This window comes from Miscanthus floridulus, chromosome 1, assembly GCF_019320115.1.
Source record: "Miscanthus floridulus cultivar M001 chromosome 1, ASM1932011v1, whole genome shotgun sequence".
NCBI lineage: Eukaryota > Viridiplantae > Streptophyta > Magnoliopsida > Poales > Poaceae > Miscanthus > Miscanthus floridulus.
Genome location: NC_089580.1, coordinates 135,455,988 through 135,480,663, shown reverse-complemented (window position 1 = coordinate 135,480,663; position 24,676 = coordinate 135,455,988). Strand labels below are relative to the sequence as shown.

Below are 24,676 nucleotides of genomic sequence, written 5' to 3'. Positions count from 1 at the left end.
TGAATCACCTTCTTGACTCTTCCTTGTTCTTGGATGAAGACTTCTTTCTTCTAGCATGGTAGCCCTTCTTCATCATCAACTCGCCAAATCTCTTGGCAAAGAGAGCCATCTTCTCATCATCATCAACATCCCATGAACCATCATCTTCACTTAATGTATCTTGCTTTGCCTTGCCCTTAGATGATGTGGCCTTGAATGCCACACTCTTCTTCTTCTCATCTTTCTTCTCCTTCTTTTCTTCCTTCTCATCATCATCTCTATATGTATCATTGGTCATTATATCTCCCAACACTTGGTTTGGTGTCATGGTGTCCAAACCACTCCTCACTAGAATAGTGATAAATGTGCCAAATCTTGAAGGTAAGCATCTTAAGAACTTGTGGGAGAAGTCCTTGTCCTTCACTTCTTCTCTAAGTGCTTTAAGATCATTAATAAGCACTTGAAGCCTATGAAACATCTCTGGCACACTCTCATCCTCCATCTTAAAGCTTGCAAACTTTTCTTTGAGAATGTATGCCTTTGCACCCTTCACGGCTTGAGTGCCCTCAAATGATTCCTGCAATTTCTTCCATGCCTCATGAGCTCTCTAAATGTTCTTGATTTGCTCAAATGTTCTCTTATCCAAAGCATCATGGATGGCAATAAGAGCAATGTCATTATTTTGGAGTAGCATCTCTTCAGCAACGGTGGGAGCCTTTTCATCCTCAAATCTCAATTTTGGTCTCCACCACCTTCCAAACCTTACTATTGATTGACTTGATATAAGTTGTCATCTTAGCTTTCCAATAGGGACAATTTGAGCCATCAAATTAGGGTGGCTTCTTGGTGTTGTTGATTTGAGCTATTTTTACATCGAAGGTTGTTAAGCCTCAAATCATGGTAACCTCGGCTCTGATACCACTTGAAAGGTCCTAATGGCTAGTGGGGGGTGAATGGCCTATTAAAAATTTCTACAACAACACTTAGCAAAACGATTAGACAATTATGAGGCGAAGCAAGTATTGCGCTAGCCTACTAAAAATGCAAGCCACCTACCACAATTCTAGTTTCTATTGTTTCTGACCACACAATGACTATGGCACTACACTAAATTAGTGTGCTCTCAAAGGCTAACTAAAGAGCCACACTAACCAAACTAACAAGCTCTCACAACTAGCTATACTAAAGAGCTTGATAACTAGTTTGCGGCAATATAAAGAGAGAGAGCAAGATAGTTATACCACCATGTTGAGGAATGAACCACTCAATCACAAGAATGAAAACCAATCACCTCAGAATCAAATGATGACACAATGATTTTTTTACCGAGGTTCACTTGCTTGCCGGTAAGCTAGTCTTCATTGTGGTGATTCACTCACTTGGAGGTTCACGCACTAATTGGCATCACACGCCAAACCCTTAATAGGGTTCCGCACAACCAACACAAGATGAGGATCACACAAGCCATGGGCAATCCACTGGAGTACCTTTTGGCTCTCTATCGGGGAAAGGTCAAGAACCCCTCACAATCACCATGATCGGAGCCGGAGACAATCACCAACCTTCGCTCGATGATCCTCGCTGCTCCAAGCTATCTTGGTGGCAGCAACCACTAAGAGTAATAAGCGAATCCTGCAGCGAAACACGAACACCAAGTGCCTCTAGATGCAAACACTCAAGCAATGCACTTGGATTCACTCCCAATCTCACAAAGATGTTGAATCTATGATGGAGATGAGTGGGAGGGCTTTGGCTAAGCTCACAAGGTTGCTATGTCAATGCAAATGGCCAAGAGAATGAGCTAGAGCTGGCCATGGGGCTTAAATAGAAGCCCCCATGAAATAAAGCTATTGTACCCCTTCACTAGGCACAACACGGGGTGACCGGACGCTCCGGTCTGATTGACCAAACGCACCCTGCCAGTGTTCGGTCAATAGATGGCTGCCACATCATCCCTCTCTTCAAATACTGAGTGCTCGATCCCAATGGTCAAGTGATGACCGGACGCTGCATAGTGCTACGATCGGACATAGGACCCCAGTGTTCGGTCACTTCCAATAAGGTTCTAGCTATGAAAAATCACGGTTAGACACGTTCGGTCATGCTCGACCAGACTCACCCAGCATTCGGTGACTCAACGTCTCCTCTATGCACTGCCACATCAGTGGGACTAGACACACCCACTCAGTGTCTAATCATGAAGTGACCCAGCGTCTGGTCAAAGATCGATGCCAGCGTTTTCACTGCTTCTACTGACCGGACGTAGGATCCTAGCGTCTGGTCACTGTGTTACCCACGTGACTAACTCTTTTTCAACTCTATCTTCTTCACTCTTGCTCAAATGTGCCAACCACCAAGTGTATCACCATGTGCACATGTGTTAGAATATTTTCACAAACATTTTCAAGGGTGTTAGCACTCCACTAGATCATAAATGCATATGCAATGAGTTAGAGCATCTAGTGGCACTTTGATAATCGCATTTCGATACAAGTTTCACCCCTCTTAATAGTACAGCTATCGATCCTAAATGTGATCACACTCACTAAGTGTCTCGATCACCAAAACAAAATGGATCCTACCATTTATACTTTTGCCTTGAGCCTTTTATTTTTGTCTTTCTTCTTTTTAAGTCCAAGCACTTGATCATCACCATGGCATCACCATCATCATGTCATGATCTTCATTTGCTTCACCACTTGGAATGTGCTACCTATCTTATGATCACTTGATAAACTAGGTTAGCACTTAGGGTTTCATCAATTCACCAAAACCAAACTAGAGCTTTCAGCTGCACAGTTCTAGATTTCTCACCGCACCTCAGCGCCCGACTCGTCTGCTCCTGCCCCGCCATTGTACCCTTAGGTTTTGGTGCTTGATGCTAAAAGGGGAGAGGGATCGAGTATATTAGATCTAGGGGGAGTGTTACATCTAGGGGGAGCTTATAGCTTATGATTCATTTCTATTGGCTTGTTATGTGTGATACATTATGCATTCATGTTTACCTTTATGCATTGCATTACATACTTATGGTGGTGATACTTATGTGATATGTGTGCTCTCTACTTTAATTTATATATATGTCATGTCACTTGGTTATGCTCATTTACTGTGCTTCCGTGTTTCACTCCGATTCAAATGAGCTCTACTTCTTGTACTCTTGCTTAATTCATATCTATTGAGTATGCCATGTTGGCTTGGGTCATATAAGCATGTCTAACTCCTTTGCTCTTATTGTCAAAAGCTTATATGAACCAAGCATGTTGAAAACATCATCTCTTTTACATACTCGAGGTTGTATTGTCATCAATCACCAAAAGGGGGAAGATTGAAAGCATCTAGGCCCCTAGTTGGGTTTCGATGATTAATGACAATACGAGATTACTATGATTAACATGTGTTTTGCAGAGGCAATTTAAGTTAGGTCATGGTAATGACAATTGATTGGGCAATCATGGTTGTCATGCCCCTACGATGGAAATCATTTCGATTTTCAAAGGATGGATGACAAGGTTAAGGATAGACTAGTTCTAAGTGTCATTTAGTGTTGAAGAGACACTTAGAGTAGTTTAGGACTTTGTTTTTCCTTTGGCCATAGTATTAAGGGGGGTATGGACTAGTAGCTTGACCTAGGTGAGTCTAGTGGGTTAGTTGTGGTGCACACTTGTTAAATCTAGCACTAGGTAGCTCAGGAATAGCCCTAAGATCAATTGGAGCAAACTTCATTTACATATGATTTCGAGTTGGAAGTGAATGGAGGGTCAAATAACTGACCGGACGCTGGTCTAGTTGTGACCGGATGCTGAAGGGTGAGTTCGGTCAGTTCATTTAATCAACTGGAGCCATCTGGTTGCGACTGGACCCTGAGTGAAAAGTGACCGAACACTGGGTGCCAAAGTCTGGTCAACTCTAGAGAGGTTCTAGAGAGGGAGTTTTCTGATCAAATGCATCAGGTCAGTGCTGATCGGACATTGGTCAGGATCCGGTAACTGACCGGACGCTGAACCGCGAAGTAATCGGACTTTGGGTGCCAGCATCCGGTCAACATCTGTAAGGTTCCAGAGAGCATTTTTTTGTGATCAGACGCAGGTCAGAGACCGGTCAGAACTTAATGACTCTTTCTGACATAGTGGCAGGGATAACTGATCAGAGCGTCTGGTTATCCATACCGGAGCGTCTAGTCACCCTGTAGAGTGATGACTCAGCCTCCAAACATTATGTTTTGAATGAGGGGGTATAAATACTTACTCCACTCATCCAAAGGAGGTCTCTTGCCCATTTGTTCAGCTAAGAGACAACCTTGAGAGTGCAAAGGAGTGCAAGAGCCTAGTGAGGTGATTGAGATTTGAGAATCCAAGATTAAGGCCTCATTAGTGCAAGGAGAGTAGCAAGTGTGCATCCACCCTTCTTATTAGGCTTGTCGTGGTCAAGTAAAAGTTTGTCCTTGTTACTCTTGGTGATCGCCATCACCGAGATGGCTTGATGGTGATTGGGAGTTTGGTGATCATCCGGTGGAGCTTATGGATGACCAAACTCAAGTTGTGAGCGGTTGTGGGCGATTTACCGCGACAGAGTGTCGAAGAATCAGCCCATAGAGAGCACTTGATCCTTGCATGGATCAAGGGGGAGCTACACCCTTGTGCGGGTACTCCAACGAGGACTAGTGGGGAGTGGCGACTCTCCGATACATTGGCAAAACATCACCTCGTTCCTTTCCCTCTCTTTACTTTAAGCATTTACATTTGAGCAATTCATTTCTTGTCTTTATATTCTTAGAATTGCCATGCAAGAGTATGATTGGAACCTAGGGTGCAAAACTTTTGTGCGGTAGAACAATAGAAACACATTCTAGGCATAAGGGGTGAAGTGGGCTAAGTGTAGGGTTTAATTATTGCAAAAAATTTTAGAATTAGCCCAATTCACCCCTCCTCTTGGGCATCTTGATCCTTTCAATACCCATGTGATCAGAGTTATGAATAGTTTAATTTAACAGCAGAATATAAACATGTGATTAGAGTTACAGTGGAAATAAATATCTCCCCTCTTGCGCAGAAAAGAGTACGGGAAGACGTGGGTCACGGTAGGCGTGAACCATAGGCGAACACGAAGCACAAAGTCATAGTGCAGTAATAACTCTTGAACAATTATGGTTCAGTTGTGTACAATATGACACGCGTGACACCTATGGATGGCGTATCTGCAAGCAATAAGGGCACTACAATGCACAAATAGGATATGCATGAATGCACATCCTATACGTCCTTCTACTGTTGCCAACATATAGGGCAACCGTTCTTAGATTTTGGCACATCGTTCTCTCCCTGTAGCTAGTCGATACTATCGGACTATGCTCGGGGTCAATGTACCTGTAGAAAACATGATTAAGCCTACCTAAGTCAGCAGAGTGCCATCTATCCTAGATACATAACCATAGTAATAGGGCTACTTATATAACTTCGCATGCAACGTCCTAACTTTCTAAAAATAATTTGTTATCAAGTTTTATTTTAGAAATAGGTTCTGAAGCTTTATTTCCTCATTTATGCTCTAATACCACCTGTGGTAGAACCGCCTAATCTAATGTCTCCCAGGAGTACTTGTCTTCCATTAGACACTAAGTACCCAAGGGAGGACACTACATTACGCAGTTCCGTCGAGCACACCTCAAGGGAGAACCTAAAAATCCACATTTTTCCATCATGATCACAAATGAGAGAATAAAGCTTACAACAATTTAGCCATTTCTTACTTAACTTTTCATGCAACATCAGAGTATAATATTTATGGATTATAACAGCGGGATATACCCATGTGATCAGAGTTATGAACATTTTAATTTAACAACGGAATATAAACATGTGATCAGAGTTATAGTGGAAATAAATATCTATTCATGACATGATGAAGCATTGATATATACGCTATGACAATAGATTATAAAACTTCTATTTATAAAACATTTAGTGGCAATTATAATTAAAAACTAAGATCACAGCGTAAGGAATCCTCTCTGAGCCCACCAGGAGGTTTCCACACACAAGTGTCAGCTCCATATGTTCCTGTTACCTACAACAGGGTAGAACAAACCCTGAGTACTCAATTATACTCAGCAAGACTTACCCGATAGGAGGAAAGAAAAGACTCCAAGGATATGCAAGTCTATTTGGCTTGTGGGTTTATTGCATCTGCAGGAAGCATTACTAAGAGTGTGTCCTTATATTCAAATTTTTGCAGTCAGCATTAGTTCATTAACTAACCATTCTATGTAAGCACATGTGCTACTTTCAAGTAGGTGGTAAGCAATCAGAATCATTTTACCATCTTTCATCTTTCAGTTCTTACAACGCTGCTAGACTATAGACAAGTAGTACTGGATTGCCCAGCGATTTGCAAATCAATGTATCCCAGCTGGGTACCCTGAATCGCATGCCCCACTTGTACCCCAAGCACAAGCAAGACCAACCCACTACCCTCCTATCATAGGATCTAGGTTCCCATCCAAACTTGAACTCCAAGCCCCCGCTCCTAAGTCCTGAACTCAGTGCGGTGCTTAGACCTCCACCATCCCCGCCTCCAATCAGTCGGTCCGAAAAGAGCTAGAACCCATGACAAGAGAGCAATGAGTCTTCCCACGCCTATACACAAGTATGTGTTCAGGATAATAAGTCTATGACCTACCTAGAACCCAATGCAATGGCCGGTCCTTAATCGACACAGGCGAAAAAATGCAATCCGAGCCTCGCTCAAATGCCAAACCGAGTCCAGATCTAAAGTACCATTCCTCCTGGGCTCCAATTATCATTCATATATATTCCAGGTGATAATAATATAGTAACAACAATAATATATTTCCTATCTCTCATGAGTGACAGGCAATCACTCGACTTCTACCGAAGTCCTATAGCATAGCAATCTATACGATCCTATCATACTAGTAAGACTCATAGGATATATATATATATATATATATATATATATATATATATATATATATATATATGCAAGTGTGTTTCATTCAACTCCTTAAAACTTAATGCACAAACATAATATAAAGTGAAGAAAAGTAGGGGTTATGCACCGGGGCTTGCCTAGATAACATATAACCAAAAGTTAGTATTCCATCTTTGTGACATGAACCCTGCCACCACCTTTTTAGCTACTCCATTTGATACCATCGATCCATCGTCATTCCTATTATGATATGTATTGATGCAAATGCAGAGATGTCTCAATCAATCAATAGGCAACAACATTTCTTAAAATATGAGTGCACAAATCAAGCTAACAACCTAACTCTAATGACTAATATATTAGCTAAGTATTAACTTCACTAAACAAAGCATCATTTTCATCAACAACTACTACTTCTTACCAAATCAAGTCTCTTTTTGATTTATTAATGATTTAATATACTCGAAACCAGGGCACATTAACTACTCTAGTAAACTAATTATTATCAGCGATTTATCACGGAAATTCCTACAAGTTTATGTCTTAACCATATTAAGTATGTTAAAATAATTAGAGCAACCCTAAAAACATACAAAACCTATGCGAACGACATACCCTATCAGATAGATCATGATTTTAGAAAACTAACAAAATTGGTTTAGCATTTTTGTGTTTTTTCTACACTTTTTGGTGGATTTATGAAGTTTCTGCAAATAAGAAAAAGGAAAAAGAAATTTCCACTAGCCACTGGGCTACGCGGCCAGCCCACAGCCATAGCGGCCCACGTAGACATGCGGCCCAGGCGCGGGCGGCATGAGGCCGGCCCAAGCGGGCCGCGCGGCGGGAGGCCTAAAAGCTCTAGTTTGGTTTTGGTTAATTGATGAAACCCTAAGTGCTAACCTAGTTTATCAAAGTAATTATGAGATAGGTAGCACTACTCCAAGTGATGAAGCAATGGCGAAGATGATGACGATGGTGATGGCATGGTGATGATCAAATGCTTGAACTTGGAAAAGAAGAAAGAGAAAAAGAAAAGGCTCAAGGCAAAGGTATAAATAGTAGGAGTCATTTTGTTTTCGTGATCAAGACACTTAGCGAGTGTGATCACATTTAGGTTAGATAGCCGTTCTATTAAGAGGGGTGAAACTCATATTGAAATGTGGTTAGCAAAGTGCCACTAGATGCTCTAACTCATTGCATATGCATTTAGGATCTAGTGGAGTGCTAACACCCTTGAAAGTATTTGTGAAAATTTGCTAACACATGTGCACAAGGTGATACACTTGGTGGTTGGCACATTTGAGCAAGGGTTAGAAACTTCACCAACGGAGTGTCTGCCCGTAGAGTGCAGACAGTCCGACGGTGCCACCGGCGCCCTATATAGAAAAGACAGGGGTTCACAGAGTGACCGCACGCTGGTGGTGCAGTGACCGGACACTGGGTTCAGAGTTCGGTCAGTGATAGCAGTCTGGCATGTAAACTGACCAGACGCTCATGGTTTGAGTCCAGTCAGTGCTAACGTACATTGACGTGAGGCGCATAGAAGAAACTTTGAGTGACCGGACGCTGGGTGAGTTCGATCGAGCATGACCGGACGCGTCCGGTCGTGAAATTTTGTGTTTGGACCCTTACTGGAAACGATCGGACGCTGGGGTCCTATGCTCGGTCACTTTCTAACTGACGCGTTCGGTCATCACTTGACCGTTGAGATCGGGTGATCAGCGTTTGAAGCCGATGACATGTGGCAAGCATCGGGCAACTAGACGCTGGGGTCCTGCGTCCAGTCGAACTGACTAGAGCGTCCGGTCACCCCGTGTTATGTCTAGTGAAGGGGTACAATGGCTCTATTTCATGGGGGCTTCTATTTAAGCCCCATGGCCAGCTCAAGCTCACTCTCTTGGCTATTTACATTGATATAGCAACCTTTTGAGCTTAGCCAAAGCCCTCCCACTCATCTCCATCATTGTTTCATCATCATTGTGAGATTGGGAGAGAATCCAAGCGCATTGCTTGAGTGATTACATCTAGTGGCACTTGGCATTCATGTTTTGCTACGGGATTCACTTGTTACTCTTGGTGGTTGCCACCACCTAGTTGGCTTGGAGCAGCGAGGATCATTGAGCAGAGGTTGGTGATTGTCTCTAGCTCCGATCGTGGTGATTGTGAGGGGTCTTGTGCTTTCCCCGGCGGAGAGCCGAAAGGTAACTCTAGTGGATTACTCGTGTCATTGAGTTACCTCACTAGTGGGTAGGTTCTTGCGGTGTCCAATTGTGTGGACGAGGTTCGTGCAACACCTCTTAGCCGCCGAACCACCAAGTGTTGGTCGACACAACGGGGACTAGCGTACCGGCAAGCACGTGAACCTCGGGAGAAAAATTGGTTGTCTCTTGCCCTTTGGTATTCTCCCAGTGTTTGATTTAGTATTCATCTTGTGATTGGTTCACTCCTCTACACGGTAGTATAATCACCCTACTCACTCATTTATATTCTTGCAAACTTGTTGTGGCAAGCTCTTTAGTGTAATTAGAATTGAGAGCTTGTTTTGTTATTTTAAGTTCATCTAGTGGAGCTTTTTAGAGTAGAAAGATTGAGAGCTCTTAGTGAGTAGTAACATTGCAAGTTGTGTGCCTAGTAATTATTGCAACTAGAATTGTTGGATAGGTGGCTCGCAACCCTTGCAGAGCTAGAGCAAGTTTGCATTTCGCTATTTGTCATACTAATCAAATTGCTCTAGTTGATTTATAGATTTTTAAATAGGCTATTCACCTCCCCCTCTAGCCATATTAGGACCTTTCAAGGCCCCGGCGGTGGCGGAGGCCCACGGCCGAGCAGGACGCAAGGCCCAGCCAGCTCCCCCACTCTCCCCGTGACATATACAGAAAGGACCCCTTGGTAACAAGAAATTGTTCTACACAAAAATAGAAAACTTCTCCTCTCTGGCATATTTATAGAACCCCCCCCCCCCAAACTCCTCCTCCTTACCTTGAGCCCCATCTTCTTCTCCCGTCATACGAGACCAGGTGAGGGAGAACACCGGCCGGCCATCCCAGCCTAGACGACCACAGCGGCCACGGCTGGGGGCACTAAGGGCCCCAGACAGCACCCCCATGCCCACAGCGGGCTCCCACAGCAGCAGAGATGGCACCGAGCGGCCTGGCCATGGCGGTCAATGGGAGGTAGCCGCGTGGCGGTAGCGGCAAGGCCCATGGGAGGGCAGCATAGGCCAAGGAAGGGCGAGAAGGTGGTGGAGGAGCAGCGGGCATGGCTACGGCCTCGTTGGAGGCGTCCCGAGATGGACCAACCATGAGCGCAACTGCGGCAGCGAACAAACAGCATGGAGGCGGCCACTGCAGTGGTGGTGCAGCAGGGCACAGTTGGAGGTGGTGTGGAGCTATGGCCGTCTTGGCCGCAGGCGCGGGCGGTAGTGGCCCACCCGGGCGTGGCCAAGAGTGGCTTGGCCACTCACAAGGGCGGTGGCCATGGTGCTCTGCGGTGGCGATGGTGTGCTCTCGGCTTGGTAGAGCCAAGGAGAGGGAAGGAGAGCACGCGGGATAGAGGGCAGAGGGGCGAGCGCGAGGGCAGGAGCGGCTTGGCCTTGGCTTAATGGCGCGTGAAGCAGTAGACAGGCAACATGGCAAGGGCACGGGCAGTAGTAGAGCCATGTGCTCCCCTCGACAGTGGACACAAGGACAGAGCAAGCCATGGTAGGTGAAATGAGTGGCTGTGAACGAGCGCTGAAGGCTGGTTCATGAACGAGCACCAGATTGTAATTCACAGCGTGTTCTTAGTGAAGTTCGAACAATTTATGCGAGAGTATCGCAACAATGAACGCGACTATAACCTACACTATGCTCACCTTGGGACAAAATATTAAAGCACTATTTTAAGTATTTTGCACATGAAAATTCTTCAAAAATGGCACTTTCTAATTATAAGTTGTGTCACATTTTTTTACAAAAATTGTTTTTCATGTCGAACATCTAAAGAAACTTATTCTATTTTTCTTATTAGAATTTCATAACCATGTTTACACATTAATTGAACCAACTCGCAATATCATGTTCGCTTTTCTTCTAATAGAAATGAGATCTACAATTTAATTATCCTTTCTTGTGAGTTTTAAAATTTTTAATACTCGAAAACTTGTTTTGTTAATTTCTTTTAGTCCTTAATCTATGTACTAAGTAAGATCGTAACACCAGAGGTGTTACAACCAACCCCTCTTAAAAAGAATCTCATCTTGAGATTCAGAGCAAGAATCACAAGAGGGGAGAACGCGATTACATTTCATAAATCTGAAATTACACGAAAGATTATACGACATCGAACACCAAACCACACGGGGGTTTAGGGATACATGGTTGAGAGCAGCCCAGTACAACCAAGGCTTAATCTAGAAGTCAAGATAAACGAGGGCAATGGAGAAACAACAAGATAATGATTATCCAAAACATGGCGTATGACCAACATATCCAGAAATAGGAGACTGAGAAGTCAAACATCGTGAACCCTAAGACTGAACTAACCAATGGTAGACTTGAACTTCTTAGAAAACTAGATCATTTCTTCTTCTCAGATTACACAATCACCTCGGACTGATGAGCCTAGTTCCACAATGATGACTGGATCTCGTAGCCCTACGTTGGATTCAAGTGGACGGGGATGAGGAAGGAGAGAAGGACCAAGGGTATCTTATAGTGGCGAACGGAGATGGGACGCAACATGCCAGAAGTGGAGACGATATGGATGGGATACACTATCGGTTCATGCTGTGGGGATAAACTCGGCCATGGTGCGCTCCCTGCGCGAGCGAGCGGAACGAGGATAAGAGAGAGAGAGAGAGAGAGAGAGGAGGGGATTCGCTTGATGAGGGAGGCATGCGGGAGACCGTGTCCCCAAAAGAAGAAAAGGAGAGGGGAAGGGGGGTCCAGTATGGGGACGAGAGCGAGGATCGAGAGCCGACCGGATGCTGGGAAAAGGAGAAGCGCACAGTGCATGAGGACGGCGAGTGTGGCACGATATCGTGGCCACACGAGAACAGGGTGATAATGGTCCCAACACAGACAGCGTCCGTAGGGCATGTGGCAACAGTGACCAGTATGCGCAATGTGGTCTGCATGGATACAGAGCTCGGGACTTGATGTCTGCTCAGACTTTTCCAAGTACTCCCTACTACCTGAGGCTAACTTTTTCCTTCTTGCTCTTCTATTTCCTTCTCTTCCTCATTCACCATATGCGCCAACATTTGATATGAACTGAGATCACAACATACATGCTTCCTCCGAAAACATCTCCTCTTGTTTACTTTGAGAGAACACTATTTCATCAACCCGTTGTGGATTTCCCGTTTGAACACTCGAATTTTCCAAGAATATTTGTATCAAAAGCGGTACAGCGGTGTAACTTGGTAAAGGTGCTTCGTCAACAACCTCGATACTAGTGCATGTCGAGCAACGTCACCATGTGGCAGCTGGTCCACAGGGGGCCTCGGTTTCATCACGGCATCATAAGCTATTAATCAGGCAACTACTACCAACTTACATGTAATGAAGGCGGTGGGGTCATAGACCAAATAATAAGAGGAGTATTGCAAGGGAAGATTCAGACAACAAGGGTTCCTTTCACAACATGGGATAAGGAATTCAAATCCAACAACAGATTTGATTTAAAGAGATTCAAGTGTTCTGCTGGGACATCCATAATTAGTCGATATAGCGTCCTATGTTTTCGAATCACGGTTGGTCTACTGGTATTTGAATGGTAACTTCTCTTATAACCCACTTAACATCATCCTTGAAAACCATAAGCACGTCTACTAAGACCTAAGGGCAGATGGACATAATAAACACAACAAAATAAATAAAATGCACATTCCGAACGGTCTTATATGGGTACAGCGTATAGGCACTCACTCTCCCATTCACGACACATCATTCACCTTCCCTATGATCGAACGACCTCAACCACTACGGATGAAATACAATGGAAAGACTACAATACTGGATGACAGCGACGAAAGACACTACTAACTACGGGTACATCATCCCAATGCAACTAATCTACTTTGAACCACGCATCTTCATTCCTAGGCTCAGCGGATTCTTCTACCACCCTGGCTATGGATCTGCCTCCTCTCTGGGTAGTGGCTAAGTGAGGGGAAGCAAAGGCTCTACTTCTGACACTTTCGAGGGTGAAGATGCTAGTGGTACTGCAACACCAGTTCTCCTTCTTTCTATCAGATGGACAGAGATTCCCTCCACGATCAAGGGATCCTACCTTTCAGCAGCCAGTGTCCTACACTTGGCCCCGGTGACCAGGTAGGCCTCCCTAATTGATGGACAAGCCAATCTTTAGCCTCCTTCAGAGCTTCTGACATGGCAGTCTCATGGCTCTCAGTGGCTGCCGCACTGGCATGCGCTTTAGCAAGTAGCACCTAGAGCATCCTAGATAAGATCTCGGCTTCCTCGGCACGCTAGAGGCACTTTCTTAGCTTCGAGGCTTGCCGGTCATACTACTTATCTAGAGCAAGCAGGTACGTGGTCAAGTGCACCATGGTAGAACTATCCTCTTGCGCATCCCGCCCTTGCAAAGCCTCCATGCGAGCCCCCATGCCCGTCGATTCTTTTCCAAAGGTGGAAAGAACCTCACGGGGGTACGGGCAATGGGCTCTTCATAGATCTGACAAAGGTACCATAAGGGTTTGCGGGCCACAACCTCATAGGTGTCGATGAAGCGAAACCCAGTTGTGGTCACATTCCAAGCTTCAGTGATGTTAGGGAACTCTTCACTCTTCCCAATGTAGACGGTAACCTCACACCGCTTAGTGCCATGCTTTTCATACTCATGGCCCTCATACTTGGGACGATCTTTGACTTCAAGCTTTTGTAGGGTGGTATGCAGGATTCTAGGAAAACCCTCAACGTTCAGGTAGTAACTACTAACCTAGGCTCCTGTCGTCCCTAGCAATGGTCGTAAAGAAGGACTAAGCGAAAAGGTTGCTCAAAAGAAAAGCTAGACGAGCTAAAGTGCATCGAGTGGTGGTACCAATGGCTAGGCTAGGCCCTGCTTATAAAGGTAGAGCGGTCAGTGATCCTGGCATGGTCCACCAAGGTTCTAGCATGAGATCACTATAAATGAATTGATCGAATTTTTCACGCGTTCGAGGCGTGTGATGTCCGAGGCCATTAATGATTAGTATGACTATAGGGCAAGTGTTCGACAAAAGCGTAGAAAAGAGTAAGGGGAGACATGGGTCACAACAGGCGTGAACCACAGGCAAACACGAAGCATGAAGTCATAGTGCAATAACAACTCTAGAACAAGGATGGTTTAGTCATGTACAACATGACACGCATGACACCTATGGATAGCGTATCTGCAAGCAATAAGGGCACTACAATGCACAAACAGGATATGCATGAATGCACATCCTATACATCCTTCTATTGTTGCCAACATATGGGGCAACCGTTCTCAGATTTTTGGCACACCGTTCCCTCCTTGTAGCTAGTCGACACTATCAGACTATGCTCGGGGTTAGTGTACCTGCAGAAAACTTGATTAAGCCTACCTAAGTCAGCAGAGTGCCATCTATCCTAGATACATAACCATAGTAATAGGGCTACTTATATAACTTCGCATGCAACGTCCTAACTTTTTGAAAAGAATTTGTTGTCAAGTTTTATTTTAGAAATAGGTTCTGAAGCTTTATTTCCTCATTTATGCCCTGATACCACCTGTGGCAGAACCGCCTAATCTAATGCCTCCTAAGAGTACTTATCTTCCATTAGACACTAAGTACCTAAGGGAGGACACTATATTACTCGGTTCCGTCGAGCACACCCCAAGGGAGAACCTGAAAATCCACATTTTTTCATCATGATCACAAATGAGAGAATAAAGCTTACAACAATTTAGCCATTTCTTATATCACTTTTCATGCAACATCAGAGTAAAATATTTATGGATTATAACAGTGGGATATACCCATGTGATCAGAGTTATGAACAGTTTAATTTAATAGCGGAATATAAACATGTGATCAGAGTTACAGCGAAAATAAATATCTATTCATGACATGATGAAGCATTGATATATACGCTATGACAACAGATTATAAAACTTCTATTTATAAAACATTTAGTGGGAGTTAAAATTAAAAACTAAGATCACAGCGTAAGGAATCCTCTCTGAAACCACCAGGAGGTTTCCACACACAAGTGTCAACTCCATATATTCCTGTTACCTACAACAAGGTAGAACAAACCCTGAGTACTCAATTATACTCATCAAGACTTACCCGACATGAGGAAAGAAAAGGCTCCAAGGATATGCAAGGCTATCTGGCTTGTGGGTTTATTGCATCTATAGGAAGCATTACTAAACATGCGTCCTTATATTCAATTTTTTTGCAGGCAGCATTAGTTCATTAACTAACCATTCTATGTAAGCACATATGCTACTTTCAAGCAGGTGGTAAACAATCAGAATCATTTTACCATCTTTCATCTTTTAGTTCTTACTACGCTACTAGACCGTAGACAAGTCATACCAGATTGCCCGACGATTCACGAATCAATGTGTCCCAGCTGGGTACCCTAAAACACACGCCCCGCTTATACCCTAGGCACAAGCAAGACCAACCCACTACCCTCCTGTCATAGGGTCTAGGTCCCCATCCAAACTTGGATTCCAAGCCCCCGCTCCTGAGTCCCGAACTCAGTGCGGTGCTTAGACCTCCACCATCCATGCCTCCAATCAGTCGGCTTGGAAAGAGCCATAACCCATGACAAGAGAGTAATGAGTCTTCCTACGCCCATACACAAGTATGTGTTCAGGATAATAAGTTTGTGACCTGCCTAGAACCCAATGCAACGGCCGATCCTTAACCAATACAGGCGAAAAAAATGCAATCCGAGCCTCGCTCGAATGCCAAACTGAGTCTAGATCCAAAGTACCATTCCGCTCGGGCTCTAATTATCATTCATATATATTCCATGTGATAATAAATAGTAACAACAATAATATATTTCCTATCTCTCGCGAGTGATAGGCAATCACTCGACTTCTACCGGAGTCCTGTATCATAGTAATCTACACGATCCTGTCGTACTAGTAAGACTCATAGGATAAAAATATATGCAAGTGGGTTTCATTCAACTCCTTAAAACTTAATGCACAAACATAATATAAAGTGAAGAAAAGTAGGGGTTATGCATCGGGCCTTGCCTAGATAACATATAACCAAAAGTTAGTATTCCATCTTTGTGACCTCATCCCTGGCACCACCTTTTTAGCTACTCCGTTTGATACCATCGATCCACCGTCGTTCCTATTATGATATGTATTGATGCAAATGCAGAGATGTCGCAATCAATCAACATGCAACAACATTTCTTAAAATATGAGTGCACAAATCAAGCTAACAAGCTAATTCTAATCACTAATATATTAGCTAAGTATTAACTTCACTAAACAAAGCATCATTTTCATCAACAAGTACTACTTTTTACCAAATCAAGTCCCTTTTTTATTTATTAATGATTTAATATACTCAAAACTAGGGCACATTAACTACTCTAGTAAACTAATTATTATTGGGATACGAAAATTACAGAGAACACCTGATAACACTTTAAACCTACTGTAAAATTTTTAGAGCTAACACTATCACTGATTTATCATGGAAATTCCTACAAGTTTATGTCTTAACCATATTAAGTATGTTAAAATAATTAGAGTAACCCTAAAAACATATACAACCTATGCAAACGAAATACCCTATCAGATAGATCATGATTTTAGAAATCTACCAAAATTGGTTTAGCATTTTTGTGATTTTTCTACACTTTTTGGTGGATTTATGAAGTTTCTGCAAATAAGAAAAAGGAAAAAGAAATTTCCTCCGGGCACTGAGCTACGCGGCCAGCCCGTAGCCGCGGTGGCCCATGAGGATGCGCGGCCCAGGCGCATAGCGTGCACACGAGGCCCAGGCGTGGGCGGCACAAGGCCGGCCAAAGCGGGGGGCGCGGCCGATGGACCCGACGGTGGCGGAGGCCCACGACCGAGCAGGATGCAAGGCCTAGCCGGCTCCTCCACTCTCCCCATGACTTATGCAGAAAGGACCCCTTGGTAATGAGAAATTGTTCTACACAAAAATACAAAACTTCTCCTCTCTGGTATATTTAAAGAAAACCCCCAAAAACTCCTCCTTACCTCGAGCCCCCTCTTCTTCACCCGTCATACGAGAGCAGGGGAGGGAAAACATCGGCCGGCCATCTTGGCCTGGACGACCACAGCGGTCGCGGCTGGGGGCACTGAGGGCCCCGGATGGCCTCCCCGCGCCCGTAGTGGGCTCCCACAGCGACGGAGACGGCGCCCAGCGGACCAGCCGTGGGGGCCGACAGGAGGTAGCCGCGTGGCCGTGGCAAGGGCCACAGGAGGGTGACACAGGCCAGGGAAGGGCGAGGAGGTGGTGGAGGGGCTACGGCATGGTTGCGGCCTCGCTAGAGGCGTCCCAAGATGGACCAGTCGCGAGCACCGGTGGCCGGCAGGGGCGCAACGGCGACAGTGAACGAGCAACACGGAGGCCACTGTGGTGGCGTGGAGCTGTGTCCGTCTTGGCCGCAGGCGTGGGCGGTAGCGGCCCGACCGGCCGCAACCAAGAGTGCCCTGGCCACTCGCAGGGGCGGCGGCCATGGCGCTCTACGGTGGCGATGGTGTGCTCTCGGCTTGGTAGAGACAAGGAGAGGGAAGGAGAGCACGCGAGAGATAGGGCAGAGGGGCGAGTGCGAGGGCAGCAGCGGCTCGACCTTGACTTAATGGCGCGCGAAGCAACAGACAAGCAACATGGCAAGGACGTAGTGAAAGGTCCTTGTTTGGTTTTGGTAATTGAGTGACAACCTAGGTGGACTAATTGTGTTTATATGAGATACACAGGTGATCAGTCCACATGTATATGTGTGTGAGCAACATATGCCATGAAGGTGAAAATGGCTTAGAAATGTTGCAAAGCTCACACATGTGATGATGAAGGAGCTTAAATGCACATGAGACATGACATTGAGTCATGTGATCAAGGTGGAGAAGATCAAGACAAGACTTGGCTTGATGGACCGGTTGCAAGCGTGAAGGGCAAGTCGAAGGCTTTGGAGTGATGGACCGCGTGACGGTGAAGCTTGAGCAAGACTTGGTGCCGATGGACGATAGCAATGGTGAAGAGCAAGTAGAGTCAAGATCGATGAACCAATATGATCATGTGATGATATGAAATGGATCATATCATTGTTGATCGTGTTGATGCATGTGTTGCATCGACATTGAAGGAGATGGAATGGAATGCGCAAGGCAAAGGTATAACCTAGGGGATTTCATTTCACCGGTCATAGGTGTGTAGAGAAGTTTATGACCGGGTTTAGGATAGATGGCCATACTATCAAGAGGGGCAAACTTGTTTGCATATCGGTCATCTAGTGTCACTCGAGTGATCTAACTTTGCATTATCGCTAGGATCGAGTGGCGTGGCAAGTTGAGTGGCTAACATCCTTTGGGAAATGATTGTGTAAAGCTAACACACATACACATGGTGGTGTACACTTGGTGGTGTTTGCAGGGGTGAGATCGGCGCTTTCGGGAAAATGGAATGCCTATTTTCTATTGCGCCGAATGCAAATTCTTGTGGTTGGCACATTGGAGCAAGGGTGAAGAAGCTAGAAGTGAGAATGAGTTGATCGTAAAGATGCTGGCGTCGGTCAACTGACCGGACGCTGGATCTAAACGCACCAGACGCTGGCAGGCTGCGTCCGGTCAGGCTGATGTACGATGACGCAGAAGCTGGAGTGTGACCGGATGCTGGCTGCGTCCGATCAAGTGTGACCGGACGCGTCCGGTCGAGGTCGGTACCTTACTGGAAACGACCGGACGCTGGGGGTTCAGCGTCCGGTCAGTTGAAAGCTGCTGCGTCCGGTCAGGTCAAGTGATCGTTGGAACCAGGACACGTGGCCGTCTGCGGGCGACCGGACGTTGAGGTCCAGCATCCGGTCAACACGACCGGAGCGTCCGGTCGGCCCGACCATTGCCCAGTGAAGGGGTAACGGCTAGTTTAGCCCTTGGGGCTATAAATAGAAGTGGCCTTCGGCCATGGCTGGTGCAGAGCACCTAAGGGGACTTAGTGTCCATGCTTGTGAGTGCTTGAGAGCCCTCCATCACACATATATTTGATAGTGATCATTCGATTGTGTGAGTGAGCGATTCTAGTGCGATTGCATCGTGAGGTTGCATCGAGTGGCACTAGGTGATCGAGTTACAAGCCGGTGGTGCTTGTTACTCTTGGAGGTTGCCACCTCCTAGACGGCTTGGTGGTGGTCTCCGTCGAAGCGCGCAAGAAGCTTGTGCGGCGCTCCGGAGAAGTGCTTGTGAGGGGCATTGTGCTCGCCCCGCGGGAGCCGCGAAGAGCAACTCTAGTAAAGCGTGTCATTGAGCTACCCTCACTCAAGGGGTAGGTTCTTGTGGCGCCCGACGTGCGGGCTTAGCGGATGATGCTAATTAGCCGCCGAACCACCAAGTGAGCGGTCGACACAACGGGGACTAGCGTGTTGGCAAACACGTGAACCTTAGGAGAAAAATCATCGTGTCAACCTTGTTCTTCCCGTTGGTTTGCATCCCCGTTACACAAGCTTGCGTTTACTTTCATATACATTAAGCTTGTGTTGTTGCTCTTGTAATTAGATAGCTTGTATAGCTTGCTATTTACCTTCATGCTTGTATAGCATAGAAGTAGCTCTCTTGCGTAGCTAATTTGGTTTGTGTAACATTGTTAGTCACATTACTTAGTTTGTGTAGCTAAGTAATTGCGCTCTCTAATTTGGCATTGGTCGCCTTGTTATTGAGCATTGCTAGTGAGCTTAGTTAGCTTTGTGCTTTTGCTTACTAGCATGTGTAGGAGCTCCCTTGTTGCTTAAAGTACTAGCGGCATAGGTTTGTGTGACCTTGCTTCTAGAATTGTTTAGGAGAGCTCTAGTTAGCCCGGTACCTTAGTTGCATAATTAGTATCTTTGCAAGGTGCTAGTGAACATAGATAGAGGGGTATAGTCTTGGCTAGACCGATAGTTATAATTCCGCATTTGTATCGGTTAGCCGACGCGATTAAGTTTTAGAAAAGACTATTCACCCTCCTCTAGTCGCCATCTCAACCATTCACGTAGGCAGGAGTAGAGCCATGTGCTCCCCTCGGCAGTGGACGCAAGGACAGAGTAGGCTGTGGTAGGTGAAATGAGTGGCTGTGAACGAGCGCTGAAGGCTGGTTCGTGAACGAGCACCAGATTGTAATTCGCAGCGCGTTCTTAGCAAAGTTCAAACAATTTATGCGAGAGTATCGCAACAACTAACGCGATTATAACCTACACTATGCTTACCTTGGGACAACCAAAAGTGCTCCAACATATAAAAATTGCTTAAACATTTTTATTGAAATTTAAATGTCAAAATGGCATCGTCGATTATTGTTACATACTTAGAAAGGCCGCTTGAACTAAACAACCATCAACACCTTTGATTGAATTTTTAAAAGGTCGGAACTTGTCAATTTCAACTAGACAACATGTTATGAACTAGTCCATACTTCGTACTACTCGTGGGAACAAAATATTAAAGCACTATTTTAAGTATTTTGCACATGAAAATTCTTCAAAAATGGCACTTTCTAATTATAAGCCGTGTCACATTTTTTTTATAGAAACTGTTTTTCATGTCGAACATCTAAAACAACTTATCCTATTTTTCTTATTATAATTTCATAAGCATGTTTACACATTAATTGAACCAACTCGCAATATCACGTTCGCTTTTCTTCTCATAGAAATGAGATCTACAATTTAATTATCCTTTCTTATGAGTTTTAAAATTTTTAACACCTGAAAACTTATTTTGTTAATTTCTTTTTGGCCTTAATCTAAGTACTAAGCAAGATCGTAATACCAAAGGTGTTACAATAAAATACCCTTGTAAACTGTGCCATGGCCTCCATGTCCAATAATACGTGTCGAGTCAAAGTTGTTGGTTGCTTTCTCTAACTCTTCCAAGGAAAATATTCTTGTGTTATGTGTAACACTTTCACTCGAAGAGATCAGCTGCTCCAAGAGTAGGCCTTTGTTTTTCCGGAAGTATGCCCTTCGGATTTTCTTTGGTGTGTCTATCTTCCACCTTTTGACTAATACGATTGCAGTCAATGTAAGAAGTAGGACTCCAAAACCACTGCTAATTCCGACAACAATACCTACTTGAGTAATTGCAACAATTGTGAAGTTATATTTTTGACAACTGGAGTGCAGAGACATCAAATGGCAAGGAAAGTGTGACATACCCAAAAGAACACTTTGCCGCTTACTAGAAGTGCACTGCCTTCTTACTGGATCAAAATGCATACCTTGGGGGCAACAGCCATAGCTTCCTTGAAAGTTATAGCATGTCCCGTTACAATAGTTTGGTATCGAGCACTCATCAATATCTGATAACAGAATCCCAAACAATGTAAAAATGGAGTGGATAAAATGTCACTTTTGATGATGGTCCTATTGCTTTGTCTCAACCACACCTCATTAATATATATATGCAAATGGCATACAGTCAAATTCAATGGATAGCATGCAATTGTTGTCAAATATGCCTATTGTTGCACAATCAAATGCATGCATTGGATAGGTTAAGGAATGCACACTTGTACATCCATTTTGAACATAAGGGTTTCCTTCAAAACCAGGAGAGCACTTGCAACGATAACCAATATAGATCGTCCCATGTGTAACACCAAGGCACTCACTGTTTGCTGATGCATGCATAAGTTCTGTCGCGTTTTGCACTTTCACATGTCAAATTGGTTACTGACCAACTCCAAGAACCATACTCTTCAGATAAGTCAGATTTCTCCAGACCATAAATTAGTTGCTGGCCAAAGTACTCAGAACCTCCATAGTATATCGATAAATAATTTGCGTTGGCGTCTTAAGATTCTGAAAGCTTATTGACATACAAGTCCTTCATCTAATGAAATATTTGTCACTTCATATTTTGCAGGTGGTCTTCCAATAAGAGTGCGATTGGATGCACAATTCAATTGAAATCTCCTTTTAGCAAAACAGCCTGGCTCCAGCCCGAAAGGGAAAGGAATATATGTGTTTCCACATGATCGAGAACAGTTTGTCTTGGGGGTTAGGTTATACTCTGCTCCAGTTAAGAAAATCAAAATATGACTAAAAGTGTGTCACAATATAATAATCAGTGACAAAAAGAAGCACCGGGGGGAGAGTGAGTGAGAGAGGAGTTGTGTGCATACCTTGTTTGCAATCATCAAGAAGGTATGGGTTGCCAGTTGCCACCATCAAAATTTCCAGAGCAAGCACAAGAGTAGCCTCCATTTTTTACATCCATGCGATCACTATTGCCACAGGCATACTGTGTTTTATTATCCAACTGGGCTTGTTTGCAGTTGCGTTCATCAGCGATGACAGTTGAGAGGTATGCGGATGAAGCAGCAACGATGCTTGCATTTATTTTATCAGACAATAGATCCATAATACTAAACTTATATGGACGGAAGCTTAAGAAAGCCTTGACGGTGATATCATGGAAGGGTTCTGGTACTGTATCGTTGTTGCTTACGATGGTCACTCTGAACCCTCGAAACGGCACCGGGAACGTGACAGTGCAGCAGCCCATGTCATTGCAGCTCCCTCCTTGTGTTGCTATGAGCATGGCCTCCATGGAGGAACACTTGATTGTGCAATGGCCTACAAGGTCACCGGTGTCTGGGTGGAACAAGTAGATCCCAATTCCGCAACCAAGGAACGCAAAGTAATTGTAAGACTCGATGTTGAGGTTACGCCCAGGAGACTGCCAGGACAAGTTGTAGGTGCCAACACCTGGTGCCATGGTGATGGTGTACACAATAGAGGCAAGGACAGTTCCTGCAGGATAGAGGGCAGTTACCTGAGTGGTGGTGTTTCCCTTGCCCAAGAAGAGCTTCCAAGGTATGGTGGTCCTATCGCAGGTGACCTCGAATCCCTGCCGGAAGCAGCCAGGCCCGATGCCGAAGGGGTACCAGATGCTCACATCCCCACAGGTCTTGGGGCAGTGTGCAAGAGTAGCAAGAGAGGGAGGACCGGCTCCAGATGCCACCAACATGACAGCAGATGCCAAACTCCACACCAACAGCAGCTGCATCGTGGCCATTACATTTCCCTTTGCTGAACCCATAAGATGAGAGACAACAAAACACCCTGTATTATAGTGCATAGCCTATCAATGGTTATGTGGTGGACATTTGCAGGAACACTTGGGGGACTCATGTCGGTCCTTACCGGGTAACTTCTCATGGATGGACTTCTTGGGCAGGACTGATTGACTTGGATCAGGTAACACGTCCACACAGGTGTACAGAACATGTGTGAATGCGATGCCCAATTGTGTCTACTACTCCATGGTAATCTGATATTCCAATTCCAGTCTGGGCAGGTGCTGCACGCCTTCATCCAGGTCGTGTACATACTACATACTGGGGGTGACGTATGAGCAACTCTAACTTGTGAATTGGGGCTTTGAGGATCCACAGAGCATTATCACCACACATCTCGAAAGGAAACCAAATGTGAATTTCAATCCCTAGATTTCTACTGTTCAACGATGTGGTGGAGCTAGAAATGGAACACAGGAAGATGCAATCGAATTCCATCGAAAGACTCTTGTGGGAAAACAGAAAAGCCATGTGCACGCGCACCGCGTGGATTCTGTATGGGCGGAGGGAGGATTTCTACCATGGGAGCAAGAGAGTCGCAGGTAGAGCAGAGGCTTAGGAGAGTTCTGGAGAAAACCGTAGTTTGCTGCTGCGGCCGTTGAAGCGCGCCGCAGCAGCAAGCCGTCGTTGGTGCCCACCGTCGAGGCGTGGGAGCGTGCCGACCGGCGCGCTGCAGCTGCTCCCGCCGCGGGCCACTCAAGCGAGTGCTCGGTTGTCGCCCAGACGCCCACGACGGCGACGATTGGACGAGGACCATGCCGGACAGGGCAGGGGCTCCTTCGTCCTTCCTGTTTAGCTCAAAAGCGCATTCCTGAGTCACGTTTCCTGTGAATGAACCAGTAAAAGCGTATTCTTATGGTGTACTACCACCGCCGCACCCCCCCCCCCCCCCCCCCCCCCCCAAAATAATTCTAAGTGCATTGTCGAATAAAGTATCTAAAATTTAATTAAATATATAGATAAAAATATTAATATTTATGATATCAAATAAAAATATTATAAAATTTATGTTTCATAATAAATCTAATGATACATACTCATAGTACAATAAATATTATTAATTTTTTTGTACAAATTTGGTCTGCATTTTTTAGAACGGGTGTATTTGGTTGGAGTACAGAGATGAAAGCGGGTTCATCCGACCTTTCTAAATAATAAAATGATCTCATTTCTATATTTAATTAAAGGATTGAGATTGAAGCCCTGTCTGCTACGACTTTACGCGGCTTGTTGCGACTCCTTGTAGGAAGTCTGGAGGGGTTGGTGCCGCTTTTGTACTAAAGAACTGGAGAAGAAAAAAAAGTTTCTTCTATCATATGAGGAGTCAGAACCGGGCTTTTTAAGAGGAGTGGAAGCCCTAGGCCCCTTAACAAAAGCATAGCCTATTCTATGTTCATACTAGAGACGAAAACACTAAGCCCTCGTTTGGACGATTGAAATTGAATTTATTTTAATTATCAT

The 24,676-nt window shown here is 44.8% G+C and overlaps 1 pseudogene; it reads right to left on the bottom strand.

The window, feature by feature from the left end:
• Window positions 1–23,972, bottom strand: part of LOC136463805 (wall-associated receptor kinase 4-like) — a 56,326-nt pseudogene extending 32,354 nt beyond the window's left edge.
• Window positions 23,973–24,676: the final 704 nt, after the last annotated feature.